The following is a 25,546-nucleotide window of genomic DNA, read 5'->3' as shown; positions in this document are numbered from 1 at the left end:
GTTATTTATATATGCCAACTCTCACATGTACTGTGTTTTACATATGTACTTACTATGACATGTAGCATTGAGATATCCATTCACTCATCAATACACTCATGCACACAGTCAACCGCCCATGTAGCTTTTTCCACATGCACTCTTGAACTCATACACCTAGTGAATCAACTGCTCACACATCTATGCACAGAGTCACACACCTCCCAGCCACCCCCACACAAACTCAATCTCCCATAGAAATACTTGGGCAACCAATTAATAACACATATAGCCTCTCGTATAGCTAATGATCAACACATGCAGCAGTTTACATCACAACAGACATAATGATGCACAAATTAAGACAGTTTAGTCACTAACCCATGCATTCAGTGAGACACATTTAATCACTCACTCATACAGTCAGTCACGCACCTACTAAATCCTTCATCCAGACACTTATACATCCACTCATTCTTCAATATCTAAGACATATTTTAACTTTACAGAAACATACAGTCACTGGATGTTGTCATCAGTGATGTCATTTGAGATGTCATCAGTGATGTCATCAGTGATGTCACTGACCATGTCATGAATGATGTAATATGTGACATCATCAGCAGTGGATTGCTGGTGCGCGATATATAGTTAGTGCAACTAACTATATATGGAATTTCAATGGTTTTGTGTGAGTAAAATAAGGTTTTCTAAATGCTAATTCCTAACTATATATGGTCTATAACCTATGGTTTTTTCAGCGAATTTTCAAGGTTTTGTAAATGCTAATTCCTAACTATATATGGTCTATAACCTATGGTTTTTTCTGTGAATTTCGTTGGTTTTTTAACAGCTAATATCTGTAGCTGTAAAATGTATTCTTCTTTAAATCCAAAAATATATTTTATATGTTTATGAATAATTTTTTTTAAAAATATTTTTTTTTCTTCGTTCCCGCTTCGCGAATCGGGAAGCTTCCCGTTAGCTGACCTTGATGCCGCGAAATAGACCGCGAGCCGGTAAACGTTTCTTTACCGCAAGTGCCGCGTTAGAAAACAACATCGTGACGCCTCCCGTCCGCATGACGTTTCACGTTGTCGCGTGATACGTCATATGACGTGCTACGTTAGCGAACTGGTACGCGAAGCGAGTCGCAAAGCGCAGGTTTCTGGAAGCAAACCGGGAGGCCCTGCAAAGCGCTTAACGTAAACACAGCAAGTCATGTGACTTGGTAATAACACTTTTCATTGGTTCATTTCACTTTTGGTTTCCTAATGATGTAAGACTAGGTCATATAATCTAAAATGAACACTTTTGATTGGTTGAGAACTCTTGTTTTTCCCAAATGATGAAAATCCCTCCTTCTTTCCTCACTCTGACTTTCATCATTGTGAGAGAAAGACCCTTTGTGATCACTGAGCAATGGCTTCTTTAGTAGCTTCAGCTGGTGCTTCCCCACCACCTCCACCACATCCAAGGAAGAGTGGACCACCTGCTCAAGTTGTAATTCAACAAGAAGAAGAAGAAGAGGAACAGGAGGACGAGCACGAAGAGAGGCAGTTTTTGCCTGAGCAGCCCAAGACGTCTCACCGGAAAGAAAACTTCATTTGGCAATTTTTTAAAATTCCCAAAGGTCAGAAAAAAGTAAATGCAAGATACGTAACTTGCCTTATATGTCAAGATAGACTGTCCAGAGGGACCGACAAAAAATACAGTTTCGGAAACTACACAATGCATCGCCATATGACTAGGTGGCATCCTAACAACTACAGTGCTGCACAGTTTCGGAACGACCTAGATAATCTCCCTATTATGGCCAGAAGATCTGTTGTACCGGAAGTAACGGGACCAGAGGGCAGGGAGATGGTGCCAAATATACAAATGAGATTTGGTGATGTAAAACACACCTGCGCATTTTGCGATGGATTCATTTCCTACGGAGAAAAAAGCATCACTCTGATCAACAGAGCTATTGACTATCATATGCAAGTTTGTCCGAAACGCCCAAAATAATAAATACTTCTTTTTTTTGTTTTGTTGCTCCTGTTGAGCCCTTTACAATGAATCGTTTTCATTGCCCCCTCCAAGAAAAACCCAAAAAAATATAAAACTGTTCCGAAAAATTCAAAAACAGTAAAAAAATGTTCAGAAAAATAAAAAAAAAAGTTCTTTTCAGAACTACCTCCCCGTTATTAAAAAATTGGTACAATATTTGGAACTGTGCCAACCTCTATTTCTCTTAGTTCGCTTCCTAGTTCGCTCGCTGGTACGCGAACTGGAAGCGAACCAAAAACAGTAAGTATAAGGGAAGGAAACACACACTTATGTTAAAAGAAAGACAGCTATAGGGGAGTAAACTAGAGATACCATTACCCATAATCCACTGCTGATGATGTCACATATTACATCATTCATGACATGCTCAGTGACATCATCAGCAGAGGATTGCGGGTTTTTTGGCAACATGCCTTATCCACGGTTTAATAACGCTGCCTTTTGCTTTATATAAGTTTTCAAATTGTATGAAATATATACCAATAGGTCGTTATGAACCTTTAGGTAGTGCTTTTGTTCATGAGGTCTGGTCGCTTCCATACACATACAGATGTTTCAAAGATGATCAAGAAGTTTATCTGAATGGAGAGGAATGCACTGAGACGCCAGATCATTCACTAATGTGTAGGCACATACAGTTACACGATTCATGCAACAAACACCGACCAAATATGGCTTGCGTGTTGCAAGGCACGCCAGTTCCTGCTATCATCCCCACGTTCAAGTTGTTGGAAAATGGTAGTTATTTGATGCTCAATAATGAAGATTGTTCTGAGTTAATTAAAAGTGTTCCTTTTATCGTAACAGTAAGTGAACGGGTTATTTGCTGCAGAAATGTTCTATTTCCTCCCACACATGAACATAGGGAGTTTTCAATCTGGCCACAAATACCAACCTTGGGACACGTTTCAACGGCATGGCAAGAATAAGAGCTCTTTTGTCTCAGAGAGAGGTGGCCTTGAGTTCGGCCCGTGAAACTTTCGTACTTCACATAGCGAACACCCGTACACAGGTTTGCCTTTCAATTTCAGCAACATGTTTCCGACTATCTTTAACGCATCCTCCACAAAATCCCTGGCACACTTTTTTAAAGTTGTTACCAGTGGTCTCGTGACTTCATTTGAGAAAATCTTTGGAGTCATCCCTGCTCCCTTTCATTGTATTTTCTGCACTCTGGTTCGTGGATTGGCATTTTTACTTGCATTACCAGCGGACGCTCTTGTGCTTTTTTACATTTTTAAATATGGATGTCCCTCCTATGCAACCTCCGACCCTGCAGCTGCTGACACTGTTCCGCAATCGCATGCTAGAATATTATGGCACAATGCCGTTGGCGATATTAAGCACGGCATATGGATTATCTTTTCGGTTCTCCTACTTCACCTGTGTCCAGCCTGTATTTTACTGCCTGACCTGTGATTTCGATTGGGCCATTGATTTGTGTCTCTGCGGACCGGTTTCTCCTGACGTCGACTTTAATCAGCTGATGACTCCTATCATTACTCACGAGTTGGTTTGTCCTGGCGAAAGGATTATGGCTGTGGCATTGATGCATGGACTACTTGGTCCCTGGAATTTACTGGCGGCAGCACATTCTTTCTTGGAACAGAGCTTTCTTGAAAACCCACCGAGCTGTCCTCTGATGGTGATAGAGGATCCGGTGCTGGGAGAGCACGTATGTTCTTTTCCGCTTTTAAATTGGATGGCTGAACTGTTTTCGGATGAAGACGGTGACTTCCTATTGGAGGCTGTTGCAGCTTATTTTGCATACACAGTTATGTCATAGACCTTTTTCATGTTTGATATGCTGAGTACTAGCATTTCATTGACAATTCATTGACTTATTTGTCAAGTTTTTATTATTTACCTTGCCTATTGGCTTAAGACTCGATAAAGTACTTGGCTGTTTTATTTTTCTTTAGCATTGAATTTTCCTAGTTTTTAATGCTTTACCTTGCGGACCGTCCACATATAAACTTGCAATCTGCTCTCATGAGATGGCACTTCTATTATCTTATTCAGTTCGTTTCCGGATCATGAGGAGGTGTCATCTAGGTCCTGGATATCTTTACACCGTGTTAAGTTAGCATGGGCTCATTACCGGTTTAAACGCCATTTTTCCTTTTTTGCAACTTCTGCACACGACACTTAGTTGTTGCTTTAGCTTTCCACCTAGTAGTTCATCGTGGTTTACATGAGAATAATATGTTATTGGTCTACTATCTGCTTTACTTGTTAAACTATATCTGTACAGCGAGTGCTAAAGTTTCAAGAACAACACGATACAGAATTGTTATGAGGTCTGATCTCCACGACTTCATACTCATAACATAAGTGCAACTTCTGCCAATTCTGGGCATGAGGCGGGTTTTATATTGCTTTGCCGAACACACATACACAACAGTTGATGCGGTTCACATGAAGAGAGAGCTGGTGTATGCTGATGTGATTCCTTCAAATCTAAGACACTAAAGTATGGGCACGCCCTAAACCAACACAAAGAGACCTTCTTAGCAAATAATATAATATGTGTATTAGGGAGGGTGAGATATAAGCAGCCGCGGGCCGTGGAGGGAGTTACGATGGGGCAGGGAGGCGGGGAGGGGGAGAAGCAGGGTGGAGCCCTCTCTACCTTGCCCCTCCCCCTCCCCGCCTCCCTGCCCCACCGTAACTCCCTCCACGGCCCGCGGCTGCTTATAAGTGTTGCTAACTCTTATTCATTTACAGCATGTTAACATACTGTCACCATTCGCTTTTTATGTACTAGTAACTATGCTGGTAATTTTGCTACTGATAATATGTGTACTTGTATTCTCCACCCTGCTTCTCCCCCTCCCCGCCTCCCTGCCTCACCGTAACTCCCTCCACGGCCCGCGGCTGCTTATAAGTGTTGCTAACTCTTATTCATTTACAGCATGTTAACATACTATCACCATTCACTTTTTATGTACTAGTAACTATGCTGGTAATTTTGCTACTGATAATATGTGTACTTTTATTATCTAAGGTACTACGCCTGAGAAGACGGCATTAGTAAATAAACATTTCAAATACACATGTGTTCTTCTTAACTCCATGTTCTGGTTTCTAAGAAATCTATAACGACCGACTGTTCATGAGTTCCACGTATCCTGAGGTACTATAAGTTCATATTCTGGATTGTCTAAACATTGAGAGTTTGTTATATCCAATGTGACACTGTACCTAGCTTGCTAAATAGTTTTTGATTACTAACGTGAGTTTTGGGACACCCTAATTCGCCGAGGTTCCAATCCTCTGTCCACAGTTCTGTGTGAGAACAGAAACCCTGCGACAGGGGCACCCCCGACCCTTGCTGGAGCTTCATCACACTTGCGATACAACTCCAGCAATGCATTCGCCGAGGTTCCAATCCTCTGTCCACAGTTCTGTGTGAGAACAGAAACCCTGCGACAGGGGCACCCCCGACCCTTGCTGGAGCTTCATCACACTTGCGATACAACTCCAGCAATGCGCCACCTTTACGGCACAGATACATCACGCATCTGTGCTGTTTTTGCCCCATGATGCGCCGCATTGTAAATGCAGCACACCATAGGTGACGGAACAGCGGCACAGAATGACTAACACATCCCTGGTGATGCGCCAGTCATCATAAATGTATCCCTATGCTTCTTATCTTGTTAGAGATGAACCGCCATATGTATCATCAAAGTTTTTTGCATTTCCTAAATAGCGAACTTTAAGGAATAAATAGCGATTCTTTACCATTCCTAGTTTGCGATGAGCTATTTGCTAATTAGCCGAATGTAGCCCAATGAAGCCCAATGTAGCCCAATGTAGCCCAAAGATGGCCGCTAGACACACAAAAAAACAAATGTAGCCCAAATATCAGCCAGATGTAGCCCAACTATAGCCCAGTGACAGAATGACCAATCAGCTTCGCAAACCTCCGTTACGCGAAGCGGAGCGCTGTTACAGATATATATCTTTTTTTGAACGTTAATTTCTCAAAATCCACTGGAGCACATATATTGAGACCTAGCAAAGGCACATCGGGCTACCAGTCCCTAATATTTTGCCAAGTTTCGTGCAAATCCATTCAGCCGTTCAATTATTATTTTTTTTTTTTTTTTTGCCCCGCGGGGCCCTTTTAAAACCTCCACATCAAACCTAGGGGGTCAGCGAGGATCTACTATGCCCCCTTATAGTTATTTCCCCCTTTGTTTTGACCTCCTCTTGTCTCTCGATCCTACCGAGAGACAAGATGGCGGCCGCTACGGACGGTTTGGAATGTTGACAGACGCCGGAGAACCAATCAGCTTCGCTTCACAAAGCTCCGTTGCGCGAAAAGTCCGCGAACCAGAGCGCTGCCTGGTCCGCGCTTACAGATATATATCTTTTTTTAAACGTTAATTTCTCAAAATCCACTGGAGCACATATATTGAGACCTACAAAAGGCACATCGGGCTACCAGTCCCTACAATTTTGCCAAGTTTCGTGCAAATCCATTCAGCCGTTCGGGCTAAAAGTGAGGCCAACCGCCCTATGGAAAACTCAATGTTAAAAACACGTTTTGGGACCCCCCTTTTTTCTCGGCCCCCCCTGGACGAACCCCCCCCAAATTTTCAAGGGCTGCTCAGAAACAAAATGTGCCATTTTCCTGAAAATTTCAGCCAATTCCGTCCACAAACGCCAAAGTTATTAGACATAGAATTTTCAAAAAACCCATAGAGAAAAAATCCTAACTATATATACCTACTGGCGACCGCCAGTAGGTAATATATATATATATATATATATATATATATATATATATATATATATATATTTTCAAAAAACCCATAGAGAAAAAATCCTAACTATATATACCTACTGGCGACCGCCAGTAGGTAATATATATATATATATATATATATTCACTGAAAAAACCATAGGTTATAGACCATATATAGTTAGGAATTAGCATTTACAAAACCTTGAAAATTCACTGAAAAAACCATAGGTTATAGACCATATATAGTTAGGGATTAGCATTTAAAAAACCTTATTTTACTCACACAAAACCATTGAAATTCCATATATAGTTAGTTGTACTAACTATATATCACGCACCCGCAATCCACTGCTGATGATGTCACATATTACATCATTCATGACATGGTCAGTGACATCACTGATGACATCACTGATGACATCTCAAATGACATCACTGATGACATCACTGATGACATCTCAAATGACATCACTGATGACATCACTGATGACATCATCCAGTGACTGTGTGTTTCTGTAAAGTTTAAATATGTTTTACATATTGAAGAATGAGTAGATGTAGAAGTGTCTGGATGAAGGATTTAGTAGGTGCGTGACTGACTGTATGAGTGAGTGATTAAATGTGTCTCACTGAGTGCATGGGTTAGTGACTAAACTGTCTTAATTTGTGCATCATTATGTCTGTTGTTCTGTAAACTGCTGCATGTGTTGATCAGTAGCTATATGAGTAACTATATAGGTTATTGATTGGTTGCCCAAGCATTTGTATGGGAGACTGAGTGTGTGTGTGAGTGGCTGGGAAGTGTATGACTCTGTGCATAGATGTATGGGTTCAAAAGTGCATGTTGGAAACAGCTGTATGGGCGGTTGACTGTGTGCATGACTGTATTGGTGAGTGAATAGATATCTCAGTGCTACATGTCAAATTAAGTACATATGTAAAATACAGTACATGTGAGAGTTGACATATATAAATAACTGTGCATAAGAGCCAGTGAATGTGTGAGTGGCTGTATGGATCATTGTGAACTTGTATCCAGGATTGTATAAGTGAGTAAATATGTTTTAGTATTTGTTTGAATAAGTAAGTAAGGTGTGTTTAACTGTATAGTTAAGGAAATGGAGGTGTGATTGATTGTTTGCATGACTGTCTAGGTGTGTGTGTAACTTCATGGATGAGTGACAATCTGTGAGTCTGTGTTTACACTGAGTGTATCTAAGGTTATATTAGAGTCTGAAGAGGTTCATCGTATTATCACAACAGTGATGTCATCAGTAATGTCATTTGAGATGTCATCAGTGATGTCATCAGTGATGTCATTTGAGATGTCATCAGTGATGTCATCAGTGATGTCATTTGAGATGTCATCAGTGATGTCACTGACCATGTCATGAATGATGTCATATGTGACATCATCAGCAGTGGATTGCGGGTGCGTGATATATAGTTAGTACAACTAACTATATATGGAATTTCAATGGTTTTGTGTGAGTAAAATAAGGTTTTTTAAATGCTAATCCCTAACTATATATGGTCTATAACCTATGGTTTTTTCAGTGAATTTTCAAGGTTTTGTAAATGCTAATTCCTAACTATATATGGTCTATAACCTATGGTTTTTTCAGTGAATTTCATTGGTTTTTTAATAGCTAATATCAAAACCTTTACAATGTATTATTCTTTAAAAAGAAAAATATTTTTTACATGTTTTTTATACAATTTTTTTTGTATTTTTTTTTGTTTCGCTCCCAGTACGCGTACCGGTTAGCTTCCCGTTAGCTCAATCCGGAGGCGCGACCCGGTACGCGAACTGGTAAACGTTCCTTTTGCGCACCTCTCGCGTTACAAAACAACATCGCGACGCTTCGCGTCAGCATGACGTTTCGCGTTCTCGCGTAATACGTCATATTACGTGCTACGTTCGCGTACCCGGAAGCGCAGCGGTACGCGAACCGGAAGCGATCCGCGGCGCGGCGCCGACCGCGTAATGTAAACATAGCAGGTCATGTGACTCGGTAATAACACTTTTCATTGGTTCATTTCACTTTTGGTTTCCTAATGATGTAATACAAGGTCATGTGATCTAAAATGGACACTTTTCATTGGTTTAGAACTTTTGTTTTTCCCAAATGATGAAAAACCCTCCTTCTTTCATCACTCTGACTTTCATCTTGGTGAGAGAAAGACCCTTTATTGAGACTTTGTGATGGCTTCATTAGTAGCTTCAGCTGGTGCTAGCCCACCACCTCCACCAAATCCAAGAAAGAGAGGACCACCTGCAGAAGTAATTCTGCAAGAAGAGGAAGAACAGGAAGAGGAGGAAGAGGAGGAAGAGCATGAGTTTTTGCCAGAGGAGCCCAGGAGGTACAATCGACAGGAGAATTATATCTGGCAATTCTACAGAATTCCTGAGGGGCAAAAGAAAGTGAATGCTCGTTACGTGTTTTGCCGCATATGCGGTGATAGATTGTCAAGGGGCACTGATAAAAAATATAGTTATGGCAATCATACTATGCATCGGCATATGAGTAGGTGGCACCCAAATAATTATAGTGCTGCCCAGCTACGTGACCAACAACAAAATCCCCTACAAATGGCAAGAAGATCGGTGGTTCCAGAGGTGTCGGGACCAGAGGCGAGGGAGGTGATTGCAAACATCCAAATGTTGTTTGGGCACGTAAAACAAGTGTGCGTGGAATGTGGCGCTTTCATCTGCTACAGAGAAAGTAGCATCACTTTGATTTTGCGAGCAATTCAAAATCATATTAATGTTTGCACAAGACGCACCAAAAAATAAATTCTTTTTTTTTTTTGCTCCTGTTGAGCCCTTTATAATGGATCGTTTTTGTTTCCCCCCCCCCCCAAAAAAACCAAAAATTTTTTAAAAACGTTCAGAAAATACAAAAAAAGTAAAAAAATGTTCAAAAAATACTAAAAAAAATATAAAACAACAAAAACATAAAAAAAAAAGTTCTTTTCAGAACTAACTCCCCATTATAAAAAAATTGGTAGAATATTTGGAACTCTGCCAACCTCTATTTCTCTTAGTTCGCTCCCGGAGCGCTACCCGGTACGCGTACCGGAAGCTAACCAAAAAAATATTTTTTAAAAAAGAACAGTAACTATAAGGGAAGGAAATACACAGTTATGTTAAAAGAAAGACAGCTCTAGGGAGTAAACTAAGGATACTGTTACCTACAATCCACTGTTGATGATGTCACATATTACATCATTCATGACATGGTCAGTAACATCAACAGCAGTGGATTGTAGGTAACAGTATCGTTAGTTTACTCCCTATAGCTGTCTTTCTTTTAACATAACTGTCTATTTCCTTCCCTTATAGTTACTGTTCTTTTTTAAAAAACATTTTTTTGATCAGTCATAAACAGTGACATTAATAGAAACAGAGAGAGTGAACAAGAGTGAAGAAATATGGTCCTCCTCAGCCACCCTCAGAAAACCAAGGGGGTCAAGATACATCTACCGTGCCCCCTTCTACCCATTCTGAACATTATTTGCCCTCCATCTTGTATCTTGATTCGAACGAAACACAAAATGGTGGACTGCCATAACGCTGCTGGTTTGCGAACCGGGCAACTTCCCAGGAAGCGGTCCAAAAAAAAAAAAAGTTGGGAAAGTAATTCACAGACACTAAGAGTAATAGAGATGGAGTGAGTGAACAAGACTGAGAACAGAGGGACTGAGAAAAAGAGTGGAAGGAGTTGAGTAAATAGGTAATAGAGAAAGGAATGAGGAAAGTAGCAAAGGCAGGAAACTGAGGATTAAAGAAGTGAAGCAGTGGATCTAATAGTAGGTGAATGTGATAGAAATGTAACGAAAAGAGTACAACTATTTACCTTGTAATTGCCGTTAAATTAATCACATTTTATTTCTATACTTTCAATCTGTGAAAGAGAGAACCAACATTTGAAAAAAATTAAAATATGTATTTAAAAATTACAAAAGACAAGGGAAAATATTGAAAGACAAATAGTTTTTCAACAACTTTGACACTGACAGAAGCTTCTGCTTCTCCAGGTCCTCTACACAATCCTAAAGATATACATTTTAAACTAACAGTATCTTGATGCAGATGAAGTGAGGCCTATCTTAAAACATGGTGCATCTTTTGCATTTTTCTTGTTTCAGAAAAGTGTCGCTTCAGTATGCCAATAACATGTCTCCTATCCAGAGATTTGTTTGAGGTGAGGCCTACTCAGAGTTCAAGATGAGATTTACACTTGTTGAAGTGTACAGAGGAGATAATATCTGTGAAAGTCTACTAATGAAGTGAGTCATGTCCACTGCACTCTTCAACAAAGTAGAAACCTCCTATGTTTCCCTGGACAGACCTAAACTTGATCTGCACAATGTGATTCGTAATGATAGGAAACTCAGGTGATGTAATTGAAATATGTGCAATTTATTTTGCTCATTTCACAATCACATCACTTGTGTTTCCTTTGCTTAGGTATCTCATTGTGCAGATGTAGTCCAGCATATGAAAGAATACGTAGAAGTGCAGCACTGCATACAATAAATTTAACACTTACAGAAAACTCACCTTCTCCATGCCTCCTACACAGTTCTACATATACATCATAAATGCAAACAGTACAGAATTAATTATACATGTTAAATGGTTTATTTTTGCTGTTCTCAGAATGTATCAAAATTCACTAAAAACAGTGACTTGAAGGTATTCATCATGTAACAGCGGGGAAAAAAAAACACAATCAAAATGATTGTGTTTAAAAAACCCATACAACATCAGAAAATAAAATTCAGAACTCCTTAAAGTTAACTTACTTTCCATGACGTCCAAGGATGTCCTATGAACAGCTTACACTCTTTTGTGCTGTTATTACTTTCAGCCCGCCACTTTCTGAAAGAAAACCTCCATCGTTTTTAAAAACACGTTACATGCAATAAATGACTTCTTGCTCTCTACCACTATTTTCCACAAGCCCAAATCTAGTCAGAGATATTTATAACTCTTGGATTTCTTGTAAGCCAATCCCATCATTTGGCATTTCCGCAACTTTCAGAATTAAAATGTTGAAGATCATTTTCACAATCCTGGAATAGTAATATCTTCCCCTTCTTGCTCAGTCATGTTCTACATTTCCTATGACACTGATACTGCTTAATATGAAGCAGACTTACACTACCTCTATGAGTACTACAATTATTTAATTCTCTACATCACTTTTAATCACAAAGCAATGTAAAACAGTAGACAGCATTGCAGACTTACATTCCCTCTACTCCATGTTTTGATTGGCTGCTTCAATTAGCTTATGAAAAGAAACAGTTTTTCTGAACTCATTTAAAGTGCACATACATCTCCATGATGTCCAATCCTATGATTAGAAGTTATGTCTCTGAACTACACTTATCCTCAAGGCCAAATTGTGTAGGAGCCATTAGAACTTCTTGAAATTCCACAGATCATATCCCGAGATTATTTTCCTAAAATTTTGGTTTTAAAAACACCAGGTAAGAGTTTTTAAGGTCATACGGCAATTTTTTTTTGAAAATTAAAACAGAATCATTGCAGAATGACCAGCCATTTCTAGACTTTAAATAAGCTGTGTAATGTCCTGATGATATTGAAGGGCCGTCATGATATATAATTGCTGTAGTTACAAAAGTCCTTCCTGATATTGACAACTGCGAAGCTACAAAATTTTTTATTAAAGTTGTCAATTTTGTTCCATCAGGCCTACATCGTTGGAACATTAAAATGACGTACTGGCCATATGTTCGTATAAATAATGTGGACATCATTTCAGATTTACATTGGCTACACTCCATGTTGTGATTAGCAGCTTTTACTAGCTTATTAAAGGAGACTGATTTACTGTCTGGCAAAGTTAAATATATAAATCTTTCTGAGTCTACACTAGTAGTACTTGATACCATACAGTTCTCGCAGTCATGCTGCCATTGATAAGAAAGCCCAAACAGCTGATCTACATCTACACCTTCAGCATGTAATACATCAAGCATATACATTAAAAACTCCTGACAATCTTGCTGAATATTTTGAGAGAATTGTGTTTGCCCTGAACATCTGTCTAACAGATTTCGAATTTCAGACACACTTTCTATTTTTGTTCTATCTGTGCTACATTTCTCTAACACAGAATTCAACAAACTGCAAAATCTTTGATCAGAATTGACCACAATCTCTTCTTTTACATTTTTTAGAGAAAACAAAACATTAATTACTACATTAGCATAGCAGTTGACACCAGAACTGTTTTCAAACTGAAAACCAACAACATCTTCAACAGAATCCTCTTTGTTTCTGCTTGTAATTTTAGGTTCATTCACTTTTTGTCTTTTTGCTACAACCTCCCCAGTATTGTTCTCATTTCTTCGTTTCCGGCCTACCAGACGTTTCTCAAACAAAGGAAACTGAGGCAAATGTGGCGCATACTCTCTTCTTAACCTATTGTATTCCTTAACACAATCTAGATCTGCACAAATGTTTCTGACATCACACTCAATCAAGTACAATCCCGATAAAGTTCTAACTCGTGACAATGCCACATATGCCATACCCTCCTTGAACACAGAACTGCCAATATTCACCAATGCAGTGTCTACACTTAAACCTTGCGATTTATGAATTGTCACCGCATATGCCAAGCAAACAGGGAACTGCTTACGGCGAACATATAAGTCTTTTACAAGCAAAAATCTAGCAGAACAACGAGCAATTAGCTGTACTTCCTCAATGCCATCAAATTTAATTTTTAAAAATTCTATTCCATCTCTATTTCTGTATTTCACAAAATCAACAACATTACCCATTGATCCATTTACCAGACCTCTTTCAACATGTAAATTCCTTCTTAAAATTATACGGCAGTTCAAGCACACATTCAGAGTCTTTTCAAAACCTGCAGTTTTAGATATACTCTTCTCTAATGAATCCAATTTTGTTTTCAGATTCTCAGACAAAATAATTGTTGATCCCATATGCTCTACTCTATCAATAGCATCCACTTTCACAATCTCTTGCTTTTCTAAATGCAACATTTTGTTGTTAAATTTGGCACATTCTGCAAGAGTTGGCATCAAACATATTCCAGATTTCTTATCAGTAATTTTCTGAAAAATATTCTCAGGCACAACATCTTGTTCTGGATATAAATTTGACAGTAATCGTGCATGTAAAGCTTCTTTCCCATGCTCGGTCACTTTTCCAATTCTAACATCTTGTAGAATAGTCTTGTAAACTTCATCCTTTGCCTGACGCATATTTTCATGCAGTTCAGCATAATTGAAGTTTAACCATATATTGACGTTGCCAATGCTGCCTAGGCACTTCCTGGTATCTTCATGCGTGAGCATTTTGAACACAGGTTGCCCTTTCACTGGTGTCAGCTGCAGAAGATCTCCGAAAACAATGATGTGTTTGCCACCAAATAACACATCATACTCTGTTTTGAGAACTTCTTGCATCCTCAAATGCACAAAGGCAAGCATGACATTGGAAACCATGCTTACTTCGTCAATGATAAGAAGTTTCATTTTCCTCAAGATTCTTGAAACTTCAAAACAAGCATCTCCAGATAGCTTGTGATATTCTAATTTGTTGTCATGCTCCACTGGCAGCATCAGTAAACGATGTAAAGTAATCCCTTTAATATTATGTGCTGCCAGTCCAGTTGGAGCAGTGACAACACAAGACAGCGATGACTCTGTCCTTTCCTGCAAATAGCATGAAATTGCTTTAATGAGGAAACTTTTTCCAGTTCCCGCTTCTCCACTCACGTACAGTCGGACAGGCTTCAACGACGTACATGAGCACTCTTTCTTATCATGACTTAATCCATGATCAATTTGCATGGTAACTTCGTCATATATTTTCCTCTGCTCAACGTTGAGTTGCCTTTCCAACTCTTCTAAGTTAACCGCATCCTCTTGAGCATGTGCCATGGCTCTTTCCACCTCATTCATAGCAGTGGCAGCTTCATTTTCAATAAGAGGTCCTCCTAGTGGATCCTGACTCAATGAAGCAGAACTCTGACTGTCCTGAGAACTGTCTCTGGCAATCTCGGCTGCAATCGTTGCTTCCTGCTCAATTTCCGCATTCAACATTTCTACATATTTGGGAAAAGCAGGACATTCTATGGTCTCCTTGGCGGCATTGAAAGAGTCTTCATAACAGAGGAAATCTCCAAGCAGTTCCTCTTCTGCACGCCAAGGCTTGAAAAGTTGCAAAAGTGCTAAATAGAAAAACTCCTTTTTTTCAGGAGATTCGCCACTCAATTTTCGATGGTTTATCAAGTGGCATTTTCTTTGCTTGACCAGACATCCCTCACTTCCTATTACAGCATACACTCCTTTCTCAGTATCTTCTTTGATGTTCCTCTTGAACATGTAATTTTGCAGAACCTCATACAGACAAACATTCTCTAGGTGACTGCTTCGATTTGGATAATATGTATCCAACATGTTTGTCTTCAAAATGTCGGTACTGTTTGGCTCCTTTTCCGCCAAATACTCAATTTCCCGCACAGGTTTGAGAACTCGATTACGCGTTGCAGCAAGACCAAGACTCGCCCAAACGATACTCCTGGACTTGGCATAGAGACTTGCTGAAGACAACCGGTCAGAACATTCGTACGCTCCGATTTCTCGATGCGACAACATCTTCAGACTGAAACTGTACAACTTCTTGCTGAGGCTCTTTTCATGGGAAATGTCCTCCCACATATCCTTCAATTCTGTCTTCTCTTTTTTGGTGATGTAAGACGTCACATACCGAGCCACAGCCATACAGTTATCAGCCACAAACTGTATATCCATGTTTGCATTCCACATGGACAAAATCACCGGGTTGTAGTCGTTGATGTACTTGGACTCTTCGTTCCTCTTCAAATTGTAAGTGTTTTTAGGTGATTTCTTCATCACATTGTGTCGCAGCGAAGACATCAAACTGTTTACTCTTCCTTTAGAAATCACCGGTCGTGGAAAGCCGAAACGACATTTGGTGTAGAACTTGTCTTTCTTTCGGAATTTACGACGGCAGTACTTTCCACATCGATGGCTTTGGAAACGCAGAACTTTTTCTCTTAGGCTTTTCTTCTCCTTTGCGTTTGGAACAGCACACGTAGAATACTGTTGGATGAAACTCATCACTGAGTCTTCTGGATCCGTTCCAAATTTAGGTGCATCCTTGATCCACAGCAACATATGTATATGAGGAGCACCTCTTGCTTGGTACTCCTTTCTCCAGAAGAAATCCAACACCTCTCCAAGAGGTGGATTCTTCTTATTCATGATGAAAGACATCATAGCTTCAAATCTATGATTGAAGTACCTACATACATTGACTGGATCCAAAGAGCACAGTTCTCCGGGTGTCTTGAATTCGATGTTTTCTACGTTAGCATTTGCCTCTCGTAGAAATTCAAGTAAGTCTTCCCAGCCATACTCGGCACAGCTCAGAGTGAGGAACCATGTGGGAGTACCTAAGTTCCTCAGCATACATTTTAAATCACCATGACGACGGTACCAGTACTCATTAGTACCACGCTGACACGCCATGAGATTAATCAGGTGAGAATCCAAAATACTATCTTGGACATTCACTTTATCCATAAAATCACTTGCCGAGATGTTTTGCATGTGTATACCACTTTTCAAGATGTGGTTCACTGCATATGACAGTCCAGACAGATCGCTTTCAAACAGGAGATGAAACAAATAAGGAATGCATTGTCGAAACCTAGCATCTCCTGCATACAATCGCAAAGTCCGGTATTCAGAAGCAGGAATTTGATGAGGTCGCTCATCATATCTTCCTCCCTGACCTGTTGGAAAAAGCTGTGGGAAACACCGAGCTTCCAAACTTTCCTCCCAAACACTAATGGGACTCCCTTTGGCTTGTTTCATTTGAAACAACTCAATAGCATTCCCCATGACTTCCTTTGAATGCAAAGGATGAACACTATAATGTTCATATATTTCCTCACTAGTAGAGGGTTCTACTTTCTCAATTTGACCAGCACACAAATCGCTATCCTCTTCCTCACTTACTTCCTCTTCTGCAACATATACATTCTTATAGTATTTATTATTTTTTTTCAAATACAATGTTGCCTTTTTAACTTTCCTAACATCTACTAAATCTTGCCATATTTTCTTATTCTTTGTCGGAACCCCATTAACTAAGATAACCAGAGGTTCCTCTTCCACTTTTTCTACTCCAATTGTGTTAATGTTTTTCTTGAAATCTAGAGGCAAATAAACAACTCTTCCCTTTAATCCTCTCTGTAAATCTGATGGAGGCAATTTCCCTGTCTTTGGCTCCATTCTTACAATAGCCTGAAAGGGATGGATACTTTGAATCAAAATAGATTCATAAGTATTTAAGTCCTTCAATTCAGAAGGAATCTCAACCAATTCCAGATTATTATGAACTGCTCTAGCAGGCATCTGGTTTTGTTTTAATTTGTTACAACAATAAGTACACACACGTTGATCCAATCCCAAATCAAAACAATTTTCTACCATCAAGTATGTTGCAAAATCCTTCCATTCACTATTATTTTCCCTTTCACTTTTTGCATATAAATCCACTAACTTAGTCTGATTCTTATAATAAGTGCGTCTACAACACACACAAGTGAAATTAGGCCTCTCACTTGATTTCATGTCAAACGTCGCAATTTCCCTCTGGAAATTATCTGTACTGGAAACCTGTACACTATCTTCCAAATGACCCTCTACTTCTTGCTCAATTTCAACATTCTCCTCTTTACTTCCAAAGTAACAAAACTCAATTTCTTCACATATATTCTTCACATCTATTTCAGAACCATGCAAAAGAGCAGCGCATAATTGTTTCAGCATAATTGCTGGACTCTTAGCATAATACAACAGTCTAACTAACTTCCTCACTTTGTTATGATGCACTGCTAGCATCCTGAAATGATGAAAAACACTCTGGCATACTCTCCTGGAAAGACAAGCCAGTGAATGACCATGCAAACCTGTCACTTCTCTCACTCTGCAAGGATCTAATTCTTGCAACAACCTTATTTTCTGCTTCAAACTTTTCTTGTTAAATGTCCGTACAAAATCACAAAGCAAATTGATGGAATCCTGTCGCACACTGCAAATACTACTACACTTCCAGGTGTACACAGGACCCTTAGCACGTCTTCCTAAAACCTCATTACCTAACAACTCTTCTGCCTCTGTTGTCACAAGTTTTTCTTTTTCAACTGGACAACCATCTTTCACTTCATAAGCACGACCACTGATGTCAACTGCATGCACCAAATCATTATCCTGGAAATAACTCTCTTCATTAAAAAATGCCTCACAGCTTGAACTATGTATCCATTCTCCAGAAAAAACTTCACAAAAATTACTACGATTAACTATTCTCTTCCATCTACTATTTCTTTTGAAATCAAAAATTGCCTTGTTTAGCTTCCTAATTCTATTGATTATCAAAATAAATAACTTACGTTTAATTTCAAAAGCCTGATCAATAACTTTCTCAACTTTTTTTTTTCTCCTATAAAAAACTAATTTCTGTTGACCTTTCTTAATATTTTTTAACAAATTGCCAATTATCCTGTTACGGAACATTCGTTTACGAATCTCCGTAAACTGTTGTTTCCTTCTACTATCATGCACAGATTTATCTCTTGCTCTAGCAGTAACATTTTCATTTGTCCTTTTCTTTCCATTTGATTTACTTGTCATTTTATGGATTGAAACATTTTCTGTACTAATATTTTTTTTATTAGAAATATTTCTTATGAAATATTTAGAGCTCTTACCCGGTGCTTTCTTCATGGCTTGAGAAATCTTTTTGTTAGAGGACTGCTGCATTTTTTTTTTCTCCTGCTGTCTTTGACGTTTTGCAGCCTTCATCTCTCTTATTTTTGTAGGCATAGTTGAATCTGAGGAAAAATATAATAAAAATGTTATTAAACATTATTATCAAACAGTAAATCAGTAATAGTGATCAAAAACTTAACACACTACTTGACATTTTAAATAGAATATTTTTTAGTCCTTGCAAATTTACAATACAGAAATAGCAGAAAAGAAATGAGATTTATATTTATGTTACCTATGCTATTTTATATGTGAATCTGATCTAATTTTATGAGCATATTTTAATATTTTATTGAAGACACTACACATAACCTGTTTTTGAAGGTGTCTTTATTTTTAAATTAAACGGTTTACCTTTTTACTTTTTATTGATTATAAAATTTAAAAATAAATGTTTATAATTCCAAAGGCTCAAGCAGGTCAGCTTCCCATCCTATATCATATAATTCGGACAAATCTGCATCCTCATCACGCTCTTCTTCATCCTCAGGATTTAAATCATCCAATGGATCAACATCCACTGATGTTTCAATTACAAGTTCAATGATGAGGTCAAAATCAACTGATTGCAGATTGTCGCTCATGTTGAGGTTGTCTTTATCTTTAAAGAAAGACAACAACAATGAGATGTTGCAGAGTAAGAGACAAATCTCACAGATTATAATAGTAAAATTATTTAACAGGAGTAACATTTTGCAGCTATTATTTAGCCATGTCCAGCGATGCTGAGCAGGTGAAGCCTATGTCTAATTTTTCACTGAACAGGACTCATCTGTTCTTAACCTTGGATAAGCCTCAACGACTCTGTGTCCCCTGCACATACTCAAATGTTAAAGTGCAGATTTATATTAAATGGCACATCCCCAGGCATGCACCAGTTAATGTGCACCACTGCTTTACCACCCATGGTGTGCCGCATTTACAATCAGATAGGAGAAAGCTGCTTCAAAACCCTGCGCCTGCTTGAAGCTGGCATAGGTCTTGACGCAGCATTGTATAGATGGGGCACCCCTGATCCTTGCTGGAGCTGCATCGCACTTACGATACAACTCCAGCAATGCGCCACCTTTACGGCACAGATGCGTCACGCATCTGTGCCTTTTTTGCCCCATGCTGCGCCGCATTGTAAATGCAGCACACCATGGGTGGCGGAACAGTGGCGCAGGATGACTGTCACATCCCTGGGGATGCGCCACTCATCATAAATCTATCCCTAAGCTTCTTATCTTGTTACAGATGAACTGCCATATGTATCATCAAAATATTTTACATATTATAAATAGCAAATTTTAAGGAATAAATAGCGATTCTTTACTATTCCTAATTTGCAATGAGCAAATTGCTAATTGCAAATTACCCATTCATTTCCATAGGCTAGGAGGCTCATAGGAATTAATGTTGCAAGTTGTGATTAGCAATTAGCTCATCACAAAATAGGATTTTTTTCAAGCGTGCAGGGGTATCTCAAGAACACCCTGCTGCACCCCTGAAAAAGAAATTTGGGAGCACATGGCACACCTACATGCCCTAATGGCATGTATGGGCGTCATATGGGACCTTTTTTTTAAAAAAAAAAAAAATGCTTTTTGAAAAGAATTCGCAAATTACCACAAACTAGAAGTTGGTGGTAGTTTCCAAATCCTTAATATCATTTTTTACATATTTTTTTTTGATACATTGCATTTAAGGAATCACAAATTTTGAATTATTGACATTTTAAGTAATTTCCACATGTGCACTGTTTTCTAAATATAATTTGAAAATCGTTTTTGGGGAAAAGTAATGGTTTGCAAATTTATGACAAGGACATAATGGTGTATGCTTCTCTATAAGGCATTTCAGTATCTCTAATGTCATTTTTCCCATATTACATTATAAGACCTTTCCCCATGAAGCACATTCCTTGTAAATATGCTCCCACCAGTGCATTGCAAATTTAGATTTTGACTGTTTCAGACACATAGCCATGTTGAAAGTGACCCAAAAAAATTGCAAACGTTTTAAAAAAAAACATTCATGTGTCTTAATGACATTTTAAGTCATTTCCCCATGGACAATGTTTTCTAAGTGGCACAAAAGAGGTATACACCTATCATAAATCTGTCCCTAGCATTATAAATGATTAAATCAGGATGACAATAAGATGTGGCCTATCCAGAGGTTTGTTTAAGGTGAGGCCTACTCAGGATTGCAGATTAAAGTTATGCTTGATGAAGAATACAGAGGAGATAATTTATTGTAAAGGCCTACCAATGAAGTAAGTGATTTCTACTTCATTGCACCAGTCATCATAAATGTATCCGTAAGCTTCTTATCTTGTTAGACATCAACCGCCATATGTATCATATAACTATTTAGCATTTCCAAAAAAGCGAATTTTAAGGAATAAATAGCGATTCTTTACCATTCCAAATTTGTTTGAGAAAATTGCTAATTGCAAATTACCCATTCATTTCCATGGGCTAGGAGGCTCATATAAATGAAGGTGCAATTTGCGATTAACAATTTGCTCATCACAAATTAGGAATTTATTCCAAAAGTGCAGGGGTGTCTCAAGAACACCCTGCTGCAACCCTGAAAAAGAAATTTGGGGGCATATGGCGAACATAAATTTTAACAACATTCCTTTACCTCAAAAACGATTTTCAAATCATAACTTCAAAACACTACACATGGGAAAATTACTTAAATTGTCCTTAAGACACATAAAAGCGTTTTTTGATTGGCTTTCCTGCATGGTAGGGTCACTTTTAACATGGCTATGTAACATAAACATTCAAAATCAAAATTTTCAATGTACAGGTGGGAGCATATTTACAAGCAATTTGCGCCACAAAGAAAGGTCTGACATTAAAATGGGAAAAATAACATCAGGGACAGTCAATTGCCTTATAAAGAACCATACACCATTATGTCCTTCTCATGAATTTAAAAACAATTCCTTTTTCCCAAAAACGATTTTCAAATCATAATTTCAAAAAACTGCACATGAGAAAATGACTTAAAATGTCAATGAAACACATGAAAGCGTTTTTTTATTGGCTTTCCTGCATGGTTGGTTCACTTTTATCATGGCTATGTAACACAAACATTGATAATTAAAATTTTCATGCACATGTAAGAGCATATTTACAAGCAATTTGCGCCACAGAGAAAGGTCTTACACTAAAATGAGAAAAATAACATCAAGGACAGTCAATTGCCTTATAAAGAACCATACACCATTATATCCTTGTCATGAATTTAAAAACAATTCCTTTTCCACAAAAACGATTTTCAAATCATAATTTCTAAACACTGCACATCAGAAAATGACTTAAAATGTCATTAAAACACATGAAATCATTTTTTGATTGGCTTTCCAGCATGGTTGCGTCACTTTTAACATGGCTATATAACAAAAACATTCAAAATCAAAATTTTCCATGCACATGTGAGAGCATATTTACAAGCAAATTGCGCCACATAAATCATAATTTTCTCCTTAAAGCACACTATTCTCTATCTAAAGTAAAGAAATATTTTCTCACCTTAGCAAATACTTTGAGTTTGAAAACAGTCTAAGAAACACACCAATTTGTCTTCAGCAGAGCAAAAGGTATGCACTCCAGAGTCTGCAGCTATCAAAAGCACAGAAATGGTGTAATTCTTCACACATATTTCTCATGTCACCCAATCAAAACTCTTCCCTCACTTTTTTTCAAATGAAAACCCTTCCCCCTCTGCCCTTTCTGCCTATTTTCCATAGCAACCAGCTCTTGGAGAAACTCTGGTGTTTGCAAATTCACACAACAATGTTGCAATTGAACTCTGAACTCTCAGTGCACCAGCATATCCAGTGCTTTCTTTCATTTAATGATTTTTTATTGACCACTCAAAATACATCTTTCAAACAACACATCTGTACACCCTAACTTTCTGTTTTCATCAATCAAAATCCACCAATCACTGTTACTACTTCATGAACACAGAAACTCCACAGTTTTTTTCATTTCAAACTCACATTTTTTCAACTACCATTTCATTGCCACACTTCATCTGACTGCAGGAGAACCTTCTCTCACCATGTTTTCTGTCTGGATTGTTGGTCATAGTTATATTCACTGGGCTCAAAGGTACGTTGAAAGCAGGAATTTACCTAACCTCAATTTACAAGATGTGGAAATTAAGTGGTTTGGCCACAGAGGATTAAAATGTCACCAATTGATACCATTGGTGAAAACCTTTATGCATTTGCCAAAACCTGACCTGTTAATTGTGCACTGTGGAGGTAATGACTTGGGCACTTTGACTGGTGTAGGTCTGGAAATGCTTTTAAAGGACACCTTTGAGCAATTAATGGCACTTTTTCCTCAGACTGCCTTGGTATATTCAAATATATGCCAAAGACAGAAATGGAGGTGGTCAAACCAATTTTGTCCACAAATTGAGAAGTCGAGGAAGCATGTAAACAAATCTGTTTCAGCTTACATGAGAGACCATGGAATGGGCTCCCTGTACAACAATAACTTGCGTTACTACATGCAAGATATCTACAGAGGAGATGGAGTTCACTTCTCAGATGAGGGCAACAGAATTTTCACTCTGAATTTAAGAATGTGCATTGGTACCTACTTATAAGTACCTAAATGTACCATAAACCCAAAAGCTCTTCTCAGAGCTACCCTACATCTAATCACTCACAATTATTATTTTACTCTAACTTTTTTCACTAATTTTCAACAAAGTACACTCCCTGGGGCGCTACCCGGTACGCGTACCGGGAGCTAACCTCGCGAAATTTTTTAAAAAAATGTTATTTTTTCGCACATATGGGCCTCATCAGCCACCCTCACAAAACCTAGGGGGTCAAGATAAGTCTACCGTGCCCCCTTCTACCTATTCTGAACATTATTTGCCCTCCATCTTGTATCATAATTCGACCGAAACACAAAATGGTGGACTCCCGTTACGCTTAAGGTTCGCGTACCAGGGCGCTCACCGGTTCGCGTACCGGGTCGCTTCCTGGGGAGCGCACCATCAAAAAAGGTGGGAAAGTAGTTCACACAAAAGCCACTTGAGACAATTTCACCAAATATAGATTAGCTCATACTACATACCAATCCCTACCATTTTCACAAATTTGATTGGAATTCCATTTAGCCATTTAGCCTGTAGACCTCTCTAAATACCGTGAGGTAAATTACTTCACAAAACACATCTGAAGTGTTGGAATTGACAACCAATTAAAATGTTACTTTCGTTTTCTACTTTTTTTACCTGACATTTGATTGGTTATGTACCCGAATATATATAAAGGAAGAGAAGGAAACACAGCCATTTTGACTACTACTTCCTGGTGTACATTTCTATTAGAATTTTCATTAATAACTTCAACTTCTTTTTAAAGGTAAGTTGTTATTTTTAAAACTGAAGTATATTGTGCACTTTAAGTTAATATGGCAAACTTTTTCTGTTAGTTATATACTATCCCTCTGTAGTACTTATAAATTTAGATACACTTTTTTATATTCCTACTTCCACTCTGATACTATACACTGCCCAAAGATAAATTCTCTGTTAAAAACTGCCTATCTAAAATTAATCCCAACAGTGCCCTACCTCTACTAATATATATTTTTTGTATGCAAATTTCAGGAAAAATGGAAAGTGAACAAAACATTTCATTTGAAATTGTCCTTCCAGAGTCCAACACAGAAATCATTGATCCAAATGAGATTGAATTTATGGATGAAACTTGGGACCAAGAACTACTGCAATGTGTGCAAGCAGTAGATAACCTCCTTGCAAATGAGGACATTTTACAACCTCAGAGACTACAATCTATATTCCATGATTATGAAATTTCTGACAATGAAATGTTAGAAAGTTTAATAAATTATGAAACACAATAAAAAAAGTTTAAAAAAAAAAAAATAATCAACAAAACCAACAATCAATTAACATACAGCATTTGAAAAGTCTATCATTCATTTTTTATTGTGATACGCTCCCCAGTACGCTTCCCGGTTCGCGTACCGGGCGCTAACCACGAAAAAAAACAAAAAAAAATTTTTTTTTTTTTGCTTAGCGGGGCCCCTTTAAAGCCTCCATATCAAACCTAGGGGGTCAGGGAGTATCTACTATGCCCCCTTATGGTCATTTGCCCCTTCGCTTTTGCCTCCTCTTGTCTCTCGATCCTACCGAGAGACAAGATGGCGGCCGCTCCGGACTGTTTAGAATGTTGACAGACACCGGAGAGCCAATCAACTTCGCTACGCGAAGTTCCGTTACGCGTCAAGTACGCGTACCGGGGCGATGCCTGGTCCGCGCTTACAGATATATATCTTTTTTTGAACGTTATTTTCTCAAAATCCACTGCAGCACATATATTGAGACCTACAAAAGGCACATCGGGCTACCAGTCCCTACAATTTTGCCAAGTTTCGTGCAAATCCATTCAGCCGTTCGGGCTAAAAATGAGGCTAACCGCCCTATGGAAAACTCAATGTTAAAAACACGTTTTGGGACCCCCCTTTTTTCTCGGCCCCCCCTGGACCAACTCCCCCCAAATTTCCAGTGGCTGCTCAGAAACAAAATGTTCCATTTTGCTGAAAATTTCAGCCAATTCCGTCCACAAACGCCAAAGTTATTAGACATAGAATTTTCAAAAAACCCATAGGGAAAAAATCCTAACTATATATACCTACTGGCGACCGCCAGTAGGTAATATATATATATATATATATATATTACCTACTGGCGGTCGCCAGTAGGTATATATAGTTAGGATTTTTTCTCTATGGGATTTTTGAAAATTCTATGTCTAATAACTTTGGCGTTTGTGGACGGAATTGGCTGAAATTTTCAGGAAAATGGAACATTTTGTTTCTGAGC

The sequence above is a fragment of the Lissotriton helveticus genome, chromosome 8, assembly GCF_964261635.1.
Source record: "Lissotriton helveticus chromosome 8, aLisHel1.1, whole genome shotgun sequence".
Taxonomy (NCBI): domain Eukaryota; kingdom Metazoa; phylum Chordata; class Amphibia; order Caudata; family Salamandridae; genus Lissotriton; species Lissotriton helveticus.
Note: the sequence above shows the minus strand (reverse complement) of the source record.